A 20,171-nucleotide genomic window follows, 5' to 3' on the forward strand; every position below is an offset into this window, starting at 1 on the left:
GTGTTCCTGCCCCGCTGATTACAAGTGAGCAAAGTGAGGGTGGATTTGGGAAGGGCTGCATACGACTGACTTTCATGAGATGGTAAAACTGGCTCTATACAATGTGTGTAACCAACATATACAACACAGACAGAACAATGACTGGGAGGGGGGAAAGGTAAGGATACTATTTGTGAACTTCTTTGCTAAACGTGAGATGGGAGAATAGCACTTGAGGACAGACTGTGATTCCATGTAGACGCTATGACTGGAGCAGCCAATAGGCAACACAATAGAAAGTTACAGCTCACACACTAACGAAGATACAAAACACGCTCAAGAGACAATAAACCTGGCTGCTGTTACACATGAATTTTAGAGCTGCATGTATTAACGTGGAGAAATCTCAAAAATTATATTGGTATGAAAAAGCAATTTGTACTAGACACGTTGCCATATAATACTACCTATAAAGCTTAAAATAATGTTGTATGGATTCCTGCCATCTGTGTGTAGGTATGACAATAACAAACATCAAAGTTAAAATAATTATTATTTCTAGAGAGGGAGGAAGAGAGATTGCTTGGTGGAAGACAGAGAATTAACACTCGCTGAAATACTTTACTATCTAAAAAGAGATCTGTAGCTAACATGAACGTGGTCTGATTTGATGAAGTTTAGTGTTGGGTATATGAGTTTGTTACTCTGTATCTAGAAATTTTTTATCATTTTGGCATCTCATAAAAAATATTAAACAATTTTTTCATCACAGATTTCAGAATACCTGAGCTGAAGGACCAGTCGGCTCTCCCTCCTAGGCACAACTCACGGCAAGGCACACCGCGATAACCAGAGAGCAGCTCGGTGAGCACAACTTCAGAGTGAAAGTCAGCCAGTAAAATGAATCACGTGTTTACTGGCATTATTCTAAGAAAACATGGCATCAGGAGAAGCATTGCCAGAGGGATTGAGGTTCCTGATGTTTACTCTCAATGCTTCAGCTATTTTAATATATTCCATTAGACAGGGGCACAATTTTGCAGATCTAGTTGACCTTTTTTCCCTCCTCTCTTCCTTCCCTCTCTCCTTCCCTTCCCTCCTTCCCTCCCTCCTTCCTTCCCTACCTGTCTCCCTCCCTCTCCCTCCTTTCCTCCCTTCTTTCCTCCTTCCTTCCTTCCTTCCTTCCTTCCTTCCTTCCTTCCTTCCTTCCTTCCCTCTCTTCTTCCCCTCCCCTTTCCCTGCCTTCTCCTCATTCTTCATCTTCGACTTTGTCCCCTTCTTTTTCTTCTTTGCCAGTATTTTCTTCCAAACCTTTGTTTTGGTTTATTCCATGTTGGTATTTTTAGTTTAAAGCTCAGAGGGAGGCAATATTTTTTTTTCTTCCTTCAGATGTGAGCTCAGGGGTGAAAGTACTTCCTTATAATCTCAAAGTACTGACAGGGGTCTGTAGTACATTTTAAACTTTTACTTGACTTTGAATTTAAATAAAAATAATTTCTATTTACACCCAGATTATTGCTCATGTAGAAACCATGGCATATATAATCGTTTACATAGGTTATATGAGTTATTTTTTTGCATGGAATTTATTTTTTGAACAAAAGTGATTTATTTCTGGCCAGAAATTAGAATCGTGCATGAAGAAATCACAGTGTATTTCATCATAAAAATGTGATGAATTATCTACCAGGGTTCTTTGGGCTCGTGGAAGGGTTTTGGACAGAAAGAGAGTGAAGCCCGGTGTTGGCTTTGCCCTACTTTGCATGTGTCAATTAACTCAATCCCCTCCCTTCCTCTCAATTTCCTCATTTGGTAGAACAAGCGGGGTGAGCTTTCTGAAATTCTATGAGGGCATTAGGTCCCTTTCTGGTACCTCTCGTATCTAGCATTTTATTCCATTTCTCAAGCTGTCACAGACTAAATGAGGGGAGACACATCAATATATAGGAGTCTCCAGATGCTGCCATTTCAGATAACATTCAGTATTTTGTTGGCTGAATAAACACATAGCAGGACCTGGGGATGCGGTGTTATCTTTACGGCCCTTGTTATGATGGAATTCTGTGGGGAGCTTTCACAGTCTCCAGTGAGTTGTTTATTAGATGGTATTTTGACTGGAACTATTTTCTACGGTTTCTACTCTCTACACTGACAAAGAGGGCAACTTATAGTATTTGTACATTTTCAGTGCTCAGAAATATGTGGCCAGCCTAAATTATGAGCTTGAGTTTATGAGAGATGGAAAAATAGGATGTGATTAAACAGTCCTAAGGTTATTAAAAAATCAGGCTTGGCTCATTTGGAAGGGAGCTCTAAAATTAAAAATGAAGACATTGAGTAGAAATGTGGCCTGAGTCAATGGTAGCAGCAACATTCCTGGTGTCTGGATGTCTGCAAATACTGACAAATATTGAGGACTGGCTGCAATTCATTTGATATATAGAATAAATGTAGTTCTAATTGTCTGATAAAAGGCATCTAGGTCACAGTTACCCCCGTATAAAATCACCTGTGGAGATGATTACTATCCACATATTCAGCCCTACCCAAGATCTATCAGACAAAATAACTGGTCAAATCTTGCCAAGTGCAGTTTGACAAGGCTCCACAGTCACTCTGATGATCACCCAACATTGAAAATCCTGAGGCTGAGCCGTCCTTCAAAACTCAGGGCAGGGGAACCTCCCCAGCCACTGGTTTGGTTTCGATGCCCGATGCCCTCTGCCTTTAACACCACAGTTGTTTCTCTAACTGCAGACGAAGGGAGTTTCCTGAGCACACTGCCCACGCCCACTAGAATGTAAGCCCTGCAGCGGCAGGGAGCCAGGCTCAGTCAACTTTGGATAATGAAAGCTTATTCCTTATCAGACTATATTGCAAAATGTAAATAATGACGTGACACTACTTTAAAATAAGCATTTTGGGAGTCACTTAACAATCTTGTAAGGTCTATGTTTTAAAAGCTTCCATTTCACAGATGAGGAAATTGAGTAAATGTGAGTTTAAGTCTCTCTCTCTCACATTTTTTCCACCAAGTCCCTAGTCCAGCTATCCACAAGCCATGGGGTTTTTTTTACACAGGCTAATAGTTTTCCTGAGGCTAGAGACACGGGTAGCTCCTTGATGTGACCTGACTATTTTCCGGATGCCTAGATAAAGTTGTGGAGAACCTACTGGTTAAGACATGACAGTTTAGGCGTAACTTTCTAGTCAGTGTGTAGTGAACAGTACCAGGACGCCTCACATTTTCTTATAACCGATTTCTCATGACCTTTGCTCTGCTGAAGAAGTACCACCCAGCAGAGGCATAAGCGAGAGGGAAAAATGTAACCAACCTTGCCTGATGCCCAGTTGAATATTGGACCATTGTCTATTGGAGGGTCCTTGGCTTGTCTCATCACACATTCCTGGGGTGATCTGTACTTGTAATGGAGGGATAAGAATGAGGCATTTAGGAGCGTGGATTGGTTTAAAAGATTTTCGTTTGTTTCATCTTTCTCTGTATAAAATAGTATTTTGCTCCTAAATTTATTTGTTGAATGGGTAGACTGTGGATTTAGGCAAACCTGTGCTCAAATCTCAACTTGGCCACTTATCAGCTGTGGGATCTTAGAGACTACTGAGTTCATTTCTCTGAGGTTCCATGTCTTCTGTAACATGAGGTTGATAAGAGTTACCTGCCTGGTTGTTTTACTGTTAATTCAATCATATATCTCATGCCCTGGAGTCAGCTTGTGCTGATTTTGAGGGGCAAATGTGAAGCTGTTGATAACTTGAAATTGGTTACGGTGGAAGAATTTACACCACAGAAGTTGGCGGGTAAGCATCTTCCCTCTGCCCCGCAGAGCTGACTGACTAAGGTGCCACAAGCAGTGAGAGATAGTGGTATTTAGCACCCGGGAAGACAATGGGGCGGGGCTCTCCTGGAGAACCAGCTGTAGGGATAGCATTTGTGTGTCTTGATAAGGAATGCCCTTGCTTATGAAACTGCATTTAACATATACTTATGACAAGAGAAAATGTGCTAAATGTTCCAGACTAAGTCTGGAGGAAACCAGAGAGGAAACCAGTCAATTGAGAAATCTGATGATGTGAGTTACGTTTCTATAATAGTCTTTGTTGACCTAGATGCCAGACTATAAAATTAGTCCTTCAAATGTATTAGCACAAGAGGTCTCCCCTTTTTGTAATTTACTTCTACTTGTTCATGGTCTCCTAGATTTGCAATTTTGATTATTTTGCGGTACACACAGCGCCAACTTAAACAACGAAAGTGATGAGTGGCAGATACCATAGATGTCCTTCTTGTTGGTCTATGAACAGAGTAGTCAGCATTGGCTTCATATATTTAAATTCTTAGGTCATCAATGCTGAATATTTTTTGTTAACATCTTCCGGTTATTGTTGAACTGAGGGAGTTTCTCCCCACAATACAGTTATTCTATAATTTTGCCCCTGGTAGGTTTCTCTAATTCAGGTGAGACCATCGTGATGACTACATCCCAGTACCCAATGGAAGGAAACTGTATTTACTGAGATCATATGTCCCAGGTTTTCCGAGACAGTTCCAATATTATGATAATTTTATAATTGTATTCATTTCAATTAAGAAAATTTATTACATGTCAAGTAGTCATTATCTAACTTTATACTGCTTTAAGACTTTAACACGAATGAACTAATGTATTATAAGAATAGTATAGTTTCTTAACACAAAATGTAGATGAACTATTTATATGAAAAATCATAAAAGGTGTGATATCAAATTCATATTTAGCCATATATTTAATAACTCTCAATGATCAAAAAGAACAAAATTACTCAATATTAACTTGGCAAATTGAGAACATACAATCTCCATGCACAGTCTTGAGTTTAGTAATGGAAGGTAAGCAGTGTGGCATAGATTCACGCGTGAACTGCTATGTAATGCTTAGCACAGGACTCAGCTTGATAACCCAGCCAGAAAAAGAACTAAAGCAAATTGTCTCATAGAGACCTTATTTTAGGAAAGTCAAACAGCATACCTTTCATTAGAAAAAAACAACCAAAAAGGATTGATTTGAATCTATGTAAATAATCTATAGGAAACATGGAGACTTTTGAAGAAATACCTTTTCTCCTCCTCAGGATAGAAAGTCTGTGAGATTGGAAAACAAGTTTTATCCTACTAACTGGATCGGGAAAGGAGGCATTCGCAGAAGGGAAAATGGTACTTTGCCCAATGGGAAGACAGTCTAAGTAAAGAGAAGAGAGGAGCAGACACAATATAGTAGATTGTTGAGGTTACAAGGGAGGAAGTTAACGTTATTTTGAGCACAGTTAGGTTCCAAAGACTAGATGAGGGGCTTTGGATATATTTTTAAATGTTGATTCTCAGAACACATCTTGCGAGGCAGATAATATTCCCAACAGTCACGATTGCCTAAGTTGTGGAACCAGAAATTGAGTTGAATTTAGGTCTGTCAGATTTCAAAGCCCACACTCTTTCCAAGACACCATCCTACCTCCCAGCCACTTACTGGGCCTCTATGTGGCAGGTTCCTTGCAGACGTTTTCTCATTTTAGTCTCATGAAAACAGTGAAGATATTTTTTATAGACAAGCCTGTTTCATTTATATAATATCATAATTTTAATCCTCAAAGGCTCTTTCCTGTTATCTGAATGTTCCTTTATAAGATTTTTATTTTTAAAGATAAAACCAATACTACACATAAAAGCACAGTTAAAAAGAACATGGCAAAGAAAAACGGAATAAATTGCATTTTAGAACGGTGCTTTCAGCCAGCTGATCTCAATGACGAACTTATACCTAGTTTAATCTTGTGGCCTAAGCTGTGGTTTCAAGCCTGGCCACGCCCCCAAATGAACCTAGGGAGTTTTGTAAGATCACAAATTCATGCGTCCCATAGCTGGAGATTTGACTTCGCTAACTCTGGAGTGAAGCCTCCGAGTGTGTGCTTTCTTCAGTTCTCCACTTAATTTCTGAGCCTTACTTTTCTCATCTACAAAATAGAAATGAACACACGAATCCTCCAAGATTGTTGTGATAGGTGAGATAATGAGTATAAAGCGCCTGGCGGTCCTCGGCATACGTCCAGTGTAGGAGATAAATAGCGGATACTTACCCTACTGTTCAAAACATGGTCTTGGCTTTATGGAAATATGCAATTTTTTGGGGTAATTTGTAGGCAGTAAATGCTACCTTTAGCCCTTCTAAATTTCTCTTTGTCTTGAGTTTTTCCTTCTTGAGGGCAATCCTTTTACAAAGCTAGGATGAGCCTAATTGTCTCCAAGCAAACTGCATTTTGTTTCGGCTTTATGATGAATCACAAAAACATCCTCTCTTTCCCCCAAAACTACTTGCTATGAATCCATTGCACTGATGTGTGAAGTTACATCAAAATGAGTCACAGATACAAAGGAGCCGTCCTCAGGAGCAGTGACAGGCAGAAATCATGTTCTCCCCAGTACTGCACGGGTCGCTCACCTCTCAGGTGTCAGTCCCAGGTCCTCATGCCGAACCTCAGACGAGGAATCCTTGCATGCTGCCATCTGTCCTGACACCCGCATGGCAGGCACGTGCGCCCCAGACGTGCCTTGAGGATTCACTCCTGTGAAACTGCACTTAACTCCCTTCTTGGGCCTGAAGATGGAATTTTCTCTCTTTTTTTAATTTAAATTTTATCAAATACCACTCATACGTGGTTTTAAAAGTCAAATATCACTAAAAGGTTTAAAATGTAAAAACAAGGACCTTCCCCAGGCACCTAGCCCCCACTTTTCCTATTTTGGGTACTGCTTTCAATATTTACCTCTGCATTCTAAATGATATTATATGTAAGTTTTTAATTTGTAAAATTTTAGAGACTATATATGGACTCCCTTTTTTTTTTTAGATGGAAGATAAACATTCAGCTCTTTTAGACATCTTCCTGACCTTCTCCCCAGACTTTTAAAAAGTTTATATGGTGATTTTTGAATATTCAGTATTTACATTACTAGAACTTGTTCAAATGATTACGATTCCTTTCTTGTATGACATTTGTTTTCGATATCGACTTGCTTGGCTCTCTATTTCTCCATCACCGACTCCCCTCCAAATTTTCCAGTCAATCGATAAAACTCCTTTCTATAATTAAAGATGAGAGTTGCATATTTTTCTTGGATGTCTCAGCTATGGAATTTATCCTCTTGGAGCTCAGCGGCATCTGGGTCCTGCAGGCATGAAACACCCCTTCCATACCAGACTCTACAATCACTTGGAGAATTCTACTTACTTCTTCTCCAAACGTGACCTTCTGCCTCCTGGATCTTTTCTTAGTTTTCTCTCTGGTGTTGGTATAACTCATTGAACTTTGGCTTTCTGAGAAAAATCTGTGTGGGAAACAATCTTTTTAAGAACTGTGGGTCGGAAACTATCTTTTATCTGTGCTTGAGTGATGCTTTGCCTAAACTGAAATTTCAACTCAAAAGTGGTTTTTCTTCAGAATTTGAAGAAATTCCTCCATGGTCTACATATAGTATAATATTATTTTGATTCACAAATATTTTGGGGTTTTTCAAATTATTATAATCTCTAGAAGCCTTTAGAGTCTTTGTTTAGTTTGTGGTGGTCTGATGTAGTGGTTTTTTTTTTTTTAATTTTTATCTTATTTGTGCTAGACACTTGATGGAGTCATTCAATCTGGAAATTCTTATCCTTCCATTATGACAGATTTTTTTGTATTTTTCTTTGCCAACTAATTTTCTACCATTTTCTACAGCTTCTCTCTTTTGGATCACCTATTATGTGGATGTTGGACCTCTCTGGTTTTTTTAAATTAATTTTTAATTAATTTTTATTTTTTATAATTTTTAATTTTTAAATTTTTTTATATGTACCTCTCTGTCTAATTGCTTTATATAGTTTTGTCCTATTTCCTTTTACTTTTTCTCTTCATTTTACTTTAGGGGAAATTGCTTCAACTTACCTTATGTTTAATAAATTTTAAAAATATGATAATTTTAATTCTTAAGAGCACTTATTCTTACAATTTCCCTTTTCTAAAGCAGCCAGTTTTTATTTCAGTGATATATAGTATTCTTTTGTCTTTCTGAGGATATACATATATTTTGAAGTTTCTCTTACTTCCTGTTTCCAGCCTCACGCCTCACTTTTCTCCAAGTTTCTTTTCTGATTCGTTTCTTTTTATTCTCTGTCTTTTGTGTTAGAAGCTTTCCTCCAATGACTGGTGGTCTTTAGTTATCTGTCACATGTAGGAACAAACCTAAAAAAAAGTGTATTCGAAGTTATGTATACTGGGGTAAAGTTATTATCTGGTGGGCATCTGGGGCGATTAGACAGTACTTGGCTATTTTGTTGTGGATGGCCAAATGCCATTATCTTTAGGAATTTCTCCAGGGCTAGTTGCTTTCCCCAAAGAAGACTCTTCTTTTCAGACTGCCAGTATAAACCTGGATGACTGTGGGTTCTGAGGCTGGGAGCCTCACCATCCAGTATAATGACTTTCATGCAAGCCCCCTTGTCCATTGCTTTACTTCTCAACCCTCTCTGTATCTAGCATCTAGATACATCTAGACAGAGGTCCGGAAGACCTCTAGCCTAACTTCCCCAAGAGTACATGTCTTTTCTCCTGCTAGGTTGGAGGGAGAGGGAGAAGAAGCTGCCTAGGAAAATGGAACTGGAGAGAGGATCGGGGGGTCCAAGTGCTCCTCACAAGGCTTTCCTTCTGCTGGCAGTTTCCAGGCTCACGCCTCACTCCCTCCTTCCCTGTGCCTGTTGTCTACATTTTCTGTTGTACTTGTAGCTGGTTTACTGATGGCTTCCCTCTCCCCAGGCATCCAGCCTTTTATTTTCTGTACCCTGCTGAATTGGTTATCACTCTTTTATCTGCTTTCCATCTTCCAAAATAGTCTTTTTAATCTTTCATGTGTTTTCAGTGTTTCCTCTGTGCAAACTTTCATTTTAACTATTTGAACTACTTAGAACCTAGGTTGTATAGACTGTCTTTTTGCTAAAACTTCACTCTGGCTGTGGGCTTGTTCAGTACTTGTGAACACCTCGTATGGCCCAAACTCCACATGAGAATGGGTTTTGGGTGGTGGAAGAGGAATGGAGGATTGCAAGGTGCCTCGTGGCTCTGGTCATCATCAGTGGGCTAAAGGCTGGGGATGACGACACATAGAGGCAATGTTTTTTGCTCCCTTCCCATTTCTGTATATTTTGTTTAAAGCTAAAAAAAAAAAAAAAAGCAACAACAAACCACTCTCAATCATTCAAACGATTGTGAATCCAGACCTCCGGATTAGAAATGGGGTGGTTATATGAGCCCATGCTTTCTTGGTCTCCTGGGACCTAGGGGGCACATCTCTCACTGGCCCAAGGCTAGTCTGCTTCCCAGAACCCCTCATTGGGCCTGTCTTCACACTGACTGTTGGATGGCCCATAGCTGCTTTTAGCTCAAAAGAAACTAATTTAATAGAATTATCTTCAATCCTCATGTCTTCTCCATCCAACCTATTTTTCAAACCAGAAGACAATCCAGACTGTCTCTTCCTCACACTCAGCATGCTGCTAGACAGTCAATAAATCCCCGTTCTGAATTCAGTAACATCTCTACCTGTCCCCAGCCACCTCCATTCATGTCTACTTGAATCCTCAAAATATGGCCCTCTTTGGAAATAGGGTCTTTGCGGAAGAATTGGTTAAATTGAGTTCATACTATATTAGGATGGGCCTTAATCCCATGACTGGTGTCCTTATAAGAGAGATTTAGAGAAACACAGAGACACATGAATGAAAGAAGACCATGTGACAACAGAGGCAGAGATTGGAGTGACCCAGCCGTAAGCCCAGGATGCCAAGGATTGTCAGCCACCATCACCAACCGGAGAGGCAAGGGAGGATTCTTCTCCGAGTGCCCTCGGAGCAAGCATAGCCTCGCTGACACCTTGACTTTGGACTCCTGGCCTCCAGACTTATGACAGCATACATTTTGATTATTTTAAGCTACTCAGTTTGAGGTACTTTGTTACAGTGGCCCCAAGAAAATAATACCAGCACATTGATACTATTTCTTTAATTTCCCCCCATTGATCCCTTTACAGGCTGAGTGCAATGGCTTTAGTTAAAGCCCTATCATTCCTGAGCTGGATTACGGCAATGGAAATCCATTCATGTATTCCAAAGTTGCTCTCACTGTATCCTCCCCTGTAGACACACTGTCATCTTCGTTCATGGATTTTTCAATGTTTCAATGCTTTCAATACTGACCCTCTTCAGAGTGTAAGCTTTCAGTAGTGGTTATGTCCAGCAACTTTTATAAATGTAGCTTACTGCCAGGTAGACTCAGGTATCAGGGACCAGTGTGGAACCCTGAACTGTCACCGGAGCCCCTGATGTCACCATCACCAATGGAAATGGAAGGCTCGGGATTAGTGATGTTTAATATTCCTTCTCTTTCTGACATCTTAGGACCTTGTGATCTTAAATCTGCCCCAAACCACCTTTGGGGTGTACTTATGACACATGGCCCATAAGCCACATCTGCTGGGGTAGGATCGAAGGAGCCAGAAGCCCCACAGCACATGTCAGGGTTTGGGGGTGAGGTTCCTGGCAGCTCTGCACACCTTGCCTCATCTGCTGAAGGAAGGGAGTTAAACCCAGTGATCTCTGCAGACCGCCAAGCTCCACCTCAGATAAACATAATGACAAGAAGGGAGGAGAATCACAACCGTGTTTATTGAGGTCCCACGTGAACACACAGTGAGCACACTTAACCCCTTGGCTCTATGGTATCTCACCATGCGGTAATGGTTCCACGGGGCTGGTAGATGGCAGCCAGCGTAAGGTGCCAAAATTGCCCTGTGAGTGAAAGTGGCTCCTTTCAGGAAAATGCCTACACCGTGAAGGAAGAAGATATACCTTTAGTCTTTTGTTATCTCACGTAAGTAGTAACTGTCATAACCAACATTAATTGAGTGATTACTATGGATAAGTAGTGCACCAAGGGATTTACTTGCCTTTCCTCAAGTTAATCCGTATCAGAATTTGTCACTCATGCTACCTGTAGTTTTAGTTGTTTTTTCTTTTCTTTTCTTTGTTTTGGCACAAGAGATGCAGCAGTCCACCAATAACCTCCATCTCATCTCCCACAGCACTGTAATGATTATCCCCACTTGACAGAGGAGAAAACGAGGTTTAGCAAGGTTATATAACCTGCCTGAGATGATATTACCAGTAAGAGGCAGAGAGAGGATCAAACTCATATAAAATATAGGCACCAAACTGCCTAGAAAAGTTTGGAGGGCCCCACTCCCTTATTCAACAGGGGAATTGGCAAAATCTTTGTTCTGTATCACGGATGTCAGGGGCTAATCTTAATGATCGACATTCATGGTGACTTTCCAGTATTTTCATAGATTTCCAATATGCTTCCAATCTAGGACACACAGCTATTCCTCTTTAGACTTAGGGGACGGAGAGTTCGAGCCTAGCACAGAAGGCGTGGCTAAAGTCCACACTTCCCTGCCCTTGCGGGAAACCTTGCTTTCCCCAATTTTCATCCTGCGAAGCTACTGCTTGATGCCTGCGGCCTAAAGTGATTCGGGCAGTGCTGTCCTCAGACGGTTTCCTGGCCCGTGGGGCGGGACAGACGGCACGTGCAGACTTAGCACGTGCATTCAAATCCATAGCCGAGTCCTGGAGGGAAAATACGATTGCTCGATGGGTCAAGGCAACAATGTCTTGGAATTGCTAAAGGAATTATAATTTTGCTTGCTTGTTTCCCCGGAATCAAAGAGAAAGTGAAGGGAAGGCGGCTTTGGCAAGTACACGTCATTTTTTTTTCATTTTCTATGGCACAAAATGTACACTGAAAATAGCAATAGTTACTATTTTTTTTTGACAACCTTAATTTGTTCTCATTTGAAGCATTAAAATTTATGACCGGTGTTAATGGAAATATTTTAGTGGAACTATGTAGGTGCCGTGTTTTAACCCCTTACCCCCACCTCCGTGAAGGGGAAATTCGTCTTGCTGAGCTTTTACGGGAAGAAGTACATTTCACGCGAACACGGGCCTCCATATTTTTACTCCACGCCTGTTGGCCAGTGTTGCGTTAATGGCATTAGGATTTTTATTTTCCTGATCTAAGGGCAGAAGAATTGGACCCATAATATCTGGTAATTTATCAAACAGTTTCTCTATCACAAAGAACATTTTTTTCCTCTCTCTGGGTTTCTGGCAGCTCATCTCACCCTGCCAGGGGGAGATTGAACACTTTAATCTTTTGAAGAGTTCTCATCAGAAGATTTCACCACATGCCTCTAAGATTTCACCTCATGAGAAATTCCCCTTCAAATCTGTGGTTTTGCCTCTTCCCAGGACCTTTTGAATTCCATAATGGTGTCATGTGTTGGCTGTGGAGTTTGCTCGCTTTGAAGCAAATACAGATGCTTTTACTAGTCTCTTTTGAAAGAAAAAGGTTGGTGGTGATGTTGGAAGGAGGGGTTGGAAATCCTTCAACAGCCAGAAGATGATCTTTGGATAATTCGGGATGCACCCTGGGGCATTGTTAATACCCCACCTCGTGAGGCCGGAGTAAATATTAACACTCGGATTTCTGGTCTCTGGGAGAAATCCTTGTGGTTCACTAGCAGGCTCCTCTCCCCTCGGCAACGCCGCTGAGAGCGCGTGAGGCTTCCTCTGAACTCTGGCTGTACGTGGGCACCAGCCGGGCAAATGTGGGGAAATACCAACACCTAGGGCCCTCCTCACCTGGCCAGTTAAATCCCAACTCCTGATTGGGGGGCTAGGAACCAGAGACTTTCAGAACTTCTTAAGCGATTCGAGCACGCCCTTCATGCTCCTTCTGGGTCCTGTTGGGGGGAGAGAGCTCCGGAGGGAAGCGGAAGCCTCTATCACCTCCTCTGTTCATCCGCGCCAGCTGCCCTGCCTCCTGTTCCCCTTTGCACCTCAAACTTGTGGGAAGCAGCTGCCTAGAGAAGGATGAAGTGGATGGCCAAGGGCAGCAGCTCTCCTGGGCGCGGTGAGTCCACTTCGCGCAACGCCCAGACTCTCACCCAGACAGTGCTGGGCAAGCGGCGTCAAAGCAACTGGTGGGCGCGCTCCACCTCCATCACCTTTAAGAGGAGCTTCCTAAGTCAACGTTCTTAGGCTCCCCCCCCCCCATTTCCAGCAACGGAGCGTCTGTCACAGACCTGCCTTCCCCTGGCATTCCACAGAACGTTCCCATTCGGGGCAGCACGTGGGGCCAGTTCTTTTTCAGTTGGCCCTGGGAGGACCTCTCCATGGTGATACCGCCTTCCACGGCCAGAGGCAGCTGCCCCAGGCTGGCTGCTTCCCTCGAGCCCCGGTGCCGAAACTTCTCAGACAGGGGTGCAAAGGAAACATGTTCCTGCCGGAGGAAAAGGGGAGAAGGCAGATTTTCATCATTGCTGGGCTGGTGCTCCTACATGAAATAAAGACCATTTTTTATATTGAAAAAGAGGAAATTCAGTTGCTTTGATTAGACTGTTTGTCTCATGCTTTATCGATTATTCCCAGCATCTGTGCAGATTTAGATTAGCGTGAATTGAAGAACTTCACGAGGCAAGAGGGGGCTCTTGCACACTGTGCCTCACACGTCTTCTGTTTATCCTGTGTCTTCCGAGCGCGGCCCTCTCCACCATGCATTCCGTTAGTGATTCTTCTTTACCAAAAATAAAATGTATCAAACAACAAAACTCTGTCATTAAGTATAAACACTGACGGAGATATAGACCTGTGTGTCTTGAAAATGAATCCTTACTGTTTCAGTGTTACACAAGAGAAGTGTGTTTATCACAGTCGAGTTGGCACATAGTCACTAACAACAACAACAAACCCACTATCCCACCATCCAGGTAAAAGTCCCTGCTGATTTTTTCTCTTCCCCCACCCCTTGCAACAAAAATGGGATTTTATCATGGCTGCTTTGCAACCTGCTCTTTTTTGCTAAAGACAGACACACATTTCTGTGTGTCTATTTAATATCACTTGCAGGCTGCATAATATTCCATAACATGGGTGCACTTTAATTCATTTGAGCGAGGTCCACACATGGGCACTTCAGTTCTCATTTTTTCTCTACTTCACCTACAATATTCTGCAATAAATATACTTTAGCGAAACATTCAGACATACCCAACGATGGGCTGAAAACGCTTTCTGGAGCTGCAGGGGGATAAGAGCCTAGACTGTGGTATTTGTGGGTTTTCCGAGCTGTATGTGCCTGCCCCTCTCCCACCTTGCCCAGCTTCAAGCTGCCGGCCTGCTGACCCTGATGGCGCAGTTGGGAGGTGGGAGGTGTGAGCGGATGGTTCTCACAGGCCCCACGAGCTGGCTCCGGCACGGCTGCGACCACCCATACCAAGATTTGAGGTTAAATCCCTGAAAGTGGAATTTGTGGGTCAAAGGGTACGAACACTATAAAAGATGTTTTCTGTTTTGTCGAGCTGTTCTCCAGAAAGATCAAAATTTATACCCTGTCAGGAGCAGACGGGTGTGTTCGGAAACTTCTCATTTCCCCAGGGTCCCATCTGTCCTAAGTTGGAAGGGACTCCCTCTGCAGGCAGTGAGAGGTCTGTCTTGGGGGCTCTTCTCACATCCGTAAGCCAGGCCACGGATCTCCTGGCCTCACACTCAAATATGAAAGGAAGAGCCGGCCTGAATCCTCAAGGTGCCTCTTTTAACTCTGAGATTTTAGGAGAAGGTAAGTAACAAAAAACAACAACAGAGATGTCAGGAGGCAATTCATAATAAATACCAAACACAAGAGATGTAAAGGTTTGGAGGACGGAGAACAGTGTGTAGGAGCCTGGCTAGGAAAGACTTCACAGCGGGAGGATTGTTCCACAAGAGAAGGTATTAGCCGGCGTTTGGGCAGCTGGGTCTTCATCAATAGATTTTCAATCACTGAAGTCGGGATTCTTGGCATCTGCGGCCCCCTGGATGGAGGCGGGAGGCACTGAGGGGAAGGATGGCCACGTTTGTCTGGCAGACACTCCGCAGGGCGGGCCTTGCCCACCACCTGCAACCTTGCGCAAGAGGCCAGCCTCCAGAGTGGGACTCCTGCCCGTGGTTCTAGCCAGTGTTTCTCAGGCACCCCTCACCGCACTACCTTTGCTTGTCTCCCCCTCCCACTTTAGGGGTTAAATAATCTGAATTGTACTTCATGTCTCCACTCCCGCACCAAGAGCAGGGCCGGTAGGCAGAGGTGCACGGTGGCAATTAGATCTGCGGCTCTCCTTGCTCGCCTGGGCCCAGCCCTTCCATGGTGGGGTCGAGCTTGTACAGCCCAAAGATCAGGTAAATGAAGGCTGACGCTCTGCATGGAGAGCTGTGCCCAGAATTTACCGAGGCTTGCTGCATCTGATTGCTCCGTAGCCAGAGAAGGCCAGGAGGAGAATCTTCTATTTTTCCTGTTGACCTTTGAAAAGTAGCATCCTGTGACTTTTTCCATAAAGCCTCTGACCTTCAAGCAGCTAAACCTTCAACTTTTCCACAAATTATTACACTTTTTCCCAGGGTTTTCTTTAATAGATAGGGGATGGCACGGCTGTTTGCTTTCACCGCCAGGAGGGGAGCTGCGGGAGGGCAAGGCCCTCCCTGCACACAGCACCTTCCCCCTGCCTGGGACATTAGCAGCCCACTGGGGATGCTTTCAAATGAGACAGGAAACATGTTAGGGTACGAAATGGTTTTAAAAAACCATTCTCAAGCCAGATGAAATCTCAGATCTGGCAATTTGGTTTGTCTTTTCCCTTCTCAGCCATTTCCCTTTGAAGTCTGAGCTGCCTTTCTTCGTGCAAATGCAGTTGTGACTGGTGAACTGTGGTTTATTTTAAGACAAGAAAAGAAGCAGGGCAAAGACAGGCCTCTTGTCATCCATTAGTAAAATTCGAGCACACAGAGCCTTGTCCAGACATGCAGAGGACGATGCCGAGCACAAAGACACTCGGGCTGGGGTCCCCGTGCCCTGCTGGATGGGGGGCTCTGGGTCCTTGCTCGGGCGCTGGGATGACGATGCAGTCTTAGAGATTTACATTCTCCTTCCATTCCCAGGTCAGCTTGTGGCCCTTGCCTTAGTTCAGAGCTCTGTTCTTTCGGGTCTGAAGGATTACAGTCGACTCCATATTCATTTTCTTTAGAATCTGTATCTCTGACCGATCTTTTCTGCATAGCATAGCCAGCAAAACGCTGAAACGTCACCTCAACCCGGTTATTTCCCTGTCTTCGTATTTCCTACAGGACAAATTCCAAGTCCGCTACTTGCCCCTTGCAACGTTTCGTAGTTAAGCACCATCTACCCTTCCAGCCTTGTCTCCCAGCTCTGTTTCTGTATCACTCACGGCCTCTACAGTGATGCACTTACCAGCCAGCATCGTGTCGCCAAGACCTAGAGCAAAGCCCCTGTCTGCCAAGAAGTCTTTGTTGGAATGCCACCCGAGGGAACACTTCCTGCTTGGAATTAGATTTCTTCTCATTTGTATCGTTCATAGATTTTTAGGATCGATGGGGGCTTTCGCTATCTTCGTCCAATCTTCCAACATTATAGATGAGGGGACTAAAGTTCGGGGATGGAGTGAATTACCCAAAGCCACCAATAATGACAAGACCAGCTGCCACGTATTGACTGCTTTTCTATATGCCTGGCCAAGTGTTTAAAACATCTCACTGAATTATCTCAACATCCTTACTCAATTACAGAAAACTGGAGGCCCAGAGAGGTTCAACGACTCCCTAAGTAGCTGGTTCAGCCAGCTTACCCAGATGGCCAGCACCGGGCCCAGCTCACACCCAGCTGCCTGACCCCTAGGCCTCCCTCCCTCTGCCCTCCCGTGATGCATGTCACGTGCTGCTTTGTTGTATTTGTGGATGTATCCCATTGGTCCAGCTCCATCTGTAAGCTTCCGGGTAGCAGGGCACATACTGTCCTTCTTATACTCATCAAGGTGCTGTGCTGGGGTCCTACAGATGCTTCCACCAATATCGAACCCTGTCCTTCACTAAGCACGGGAGTTCCACAGCCTGAACGTGCTCTGCTTGTCACTCTGCCCGCATTCCCTGATAGTGAAATGCCCCCATGCTAGTCAGTCCCAACTTTGTGCAATTTGGGTAAATACAAGAGTTTCATCTTCATAGTAAGACTGTGGGATTGACAGAACCAAGAGGCAGCTACCTGCCCTCCAGGATGGGGAAAGCTGTTTGGGGGAGTCAGGGGCAGGGAACTGGCCGGGTCCGTGCCAGCACTGTGAGAAGTGTGCACACATTACATCCTTTCGACCTCATCCTACCTCTATGGCATAGATATTTTTATCTCCACTTAATAAATGAGGAAATTGATGCTTTAAAGATCTGTAGTTCACCCTGGGTCATGCTTCAAGGAAGAACCAGTTTTCACCTCACCTCTGGCTCTGAAATCCGTGTTTCCTTCCCACACAAGGCTGTGTTGATGTACACACCGTAAGGAGGGCAACATCATAAATGTCTCACAGGCATGGAATTGTGTGCAGTGATCCTTCTGTGCTGATGGGGTCGGAGGGCTGTGGGTTTGGGCAGATTACGGTGACGTGATCTCTAAGCCTCCAGTTGACTAGACAAGAAAGAAGCACTCACCAGGATCCAGGGTGGGATCAATGAGGACCAGTCAAGTCAAATTAACCCCATTCACCTTGGGATAGCAGGTAGTGTTACCAGACGTATAGGCCAGTCTGAGAAATGACAGAAACGGCATATAACTAGAACTTCTCAGGGAATTTAACAAATTCCCTGAGAATAACCTTGTAGACACATGAAGAAGTAGAGATTGGTGATGGCTTCCAGAACTTTCTATAATTGTACCCTAAATGAAATTGATAAATAGATTGAAGAGATATTGATGAGCAGCTTGAAATATTGGGAGTGGGTTTATTCTTAGTTATTTGCTATTTTCAACACTTTTAGAGACTTTATTTATTTATTTGAGAGTGAGAGAGAGTGCGTGAGCCAGGGAGAGAAGCAGAGGGAGAGAGAATCTCAAGCTGATACCCCACTGAGCACAGCACCCATCACGGGCTTGATTTCACGACCCTGAGATCATGACCTGAACCAAAATAGAGTCGGGCCCCCAACCAACTAAGCCACCCAGGTGCTGCTCAACACTTTTTTTTTTTTTTAAGTAGTCTCCATGCCTGGCATGGTACCCAACATGGGGCTTAACTCATGACTCTGAGATCAAGACCTGAGCTGAGATCAAGAGATGGACGCTTAAGCAACGGAACCACCGAGATACCCCTGTTGTTTTCAACACTTTAATCAATAGCTTGGAGGAAATACCAGAGGGTATGTCTGCTCCCTGGTGGGTGTAGGAGTTGGCACTTTCCATACTCTCTCCTCCTTGGATGTCTTTCATTTTCAGGGACTCTTGACAAAATTCCCTTATTTATTTGGCCACTGGCCTTTTGTCAGTTTCTTTTATGGGTTCTTTATCCTTCACCTGTTCTTTAGAGATAACCCAGGTTCTCAAGATTCTTTCTTGGGTGTCCTCATCTCTCATTCATGGAGAGGTCACCTTCTCCCATTGATTCACTCTGCATCTTTCAAAATGACAGTTCATGACTTTCAGACCCAGCTAAGTTTGGGTTTCTCCGCTTTACTGTCCCACACATGTTTCATATTCTATCAAACCCAAACTCAACCCTTTCTCTTCCCCCACAAACCTGGTCCTCCTCCTGGAGTCAGTGGATGGACCTCTCTTTGCCATTTGTCCTTGCCAAAAATTCCAGCCAAGACCTCTGGCTTCATTCTCTTTTCGCACTGTCACTTATAGCATCCGTTATTTCTAAATTTCCTAAATATACCCAAGCTGCCTATCTCCCTTGCTGTCACTGTCATTCCTGCCAGTGTCATGCCTCAGTGAGACCAGGAAAAGTTTCCTAAGTTATGAGCTGTAACTGCTGCTCTGTATCTGATCTCGGTCCCTTCATAACATACTCAGGGGTGTAGCCAGAGTGGTCTTTTGAAAGGACCAACGTGGTCAGGGCACTGGGCGGAATATGTCAAGTCAGTTGTTCCCGTGTCTTGCCCCCAGTTTCTGACAGAACTTACTCTTTCTGCATGCTGTGCACCTGTTCACTCTTCAGCCCCATCCCTGAGGACTCCAGGGCCCTGAACACAACACTCCAGGACAGAAATTTTATGTAGCTCAGGAATAGGGCATGCTTTCTCTCATTTTGGGGACACTGTACATGTGGGTCCTTTTGCCTGAAATATTCTTCCCTCCACTGGTGTATATAGGTACTTCCTGCTCACATTTTCTTTCTCATCTTAGATTTCCTCTCCTTCAAAAACCTTCTCTGATGCTCCAAGCCTGTTCTTTTCATGCGCTCACCCAGCCGTCGTTTATGTAAAGGTAGAATGACCGAACAAGGGGGTATCCGAAGACTGATGGAAAAAATTTTACCCTTTGGGCTCAAATGCTCAGGGATATGCTGAGGCTTAGCAATGTGTGATGTATTTTGTTAATACATAATATAAATGACATAAATCTGTTGGGAAATCCACCTGATAGAATCTTTCTGTGAGTGAAAGTGATGCACTCCCCAGAGACCCTCCTCGTGTTCTTAGACAACCCTCCCATGGGCTTTTTGGCTGACTGTACCTCTCCCACACTCCCCAGTGTTTTCCTTGCTCAACTGGACAGATTTCTACCAGAGCAAGCTAGCATCGAACCCAGCATTTAACTGCTCTGTGGACGGTAACAGTTCATTCTTTTGTGACATGCCCACAACTTTGATTCTGACAACTTTCCTCCCAAGATTTTGTGTTGTTGTTTAATTACATGAATTACAAGGAATATGAACCTGGAATTTGGGAAGAATATTAAAAAATAATTTTAAAAAGATGGTGCGTAAAGCTGACCGCTCGCTCATTTATCAATGCCGGTTCTATTGCCTACTCGTGGCTGGAAGGTGAAGAACTCCATGAATCACTTTTGTAACTTACGACTGGCATTTGAAGCAGCGAGTTGTCGTGTCTTTAATTTGTGAAAATATTACTAGGCTATTGCCGATTCCTTCTTGAGATAGTCTTTTGAAACTTGCAGTGTGTTCATTACTCTGCTTGGATAACAGTTAAAAGCACATGTATATAAAATCATACAGCACT

Source organism: Ailuropoda melanoleuca, chromosome 10, assembly GCF_002007445.2.
Source record: "Ailuropoda melanoleuca isolate Jingjing chromosome 10, ASM200744v2, whole genome shotgun sequence".
Classification (NCBI taxonomy): Eukaryota; Metazoa; Chordata; class Mammalia; order Carnivora; family Ursidae; genus Ailuropoda; species Ailuropoda melanoleuca.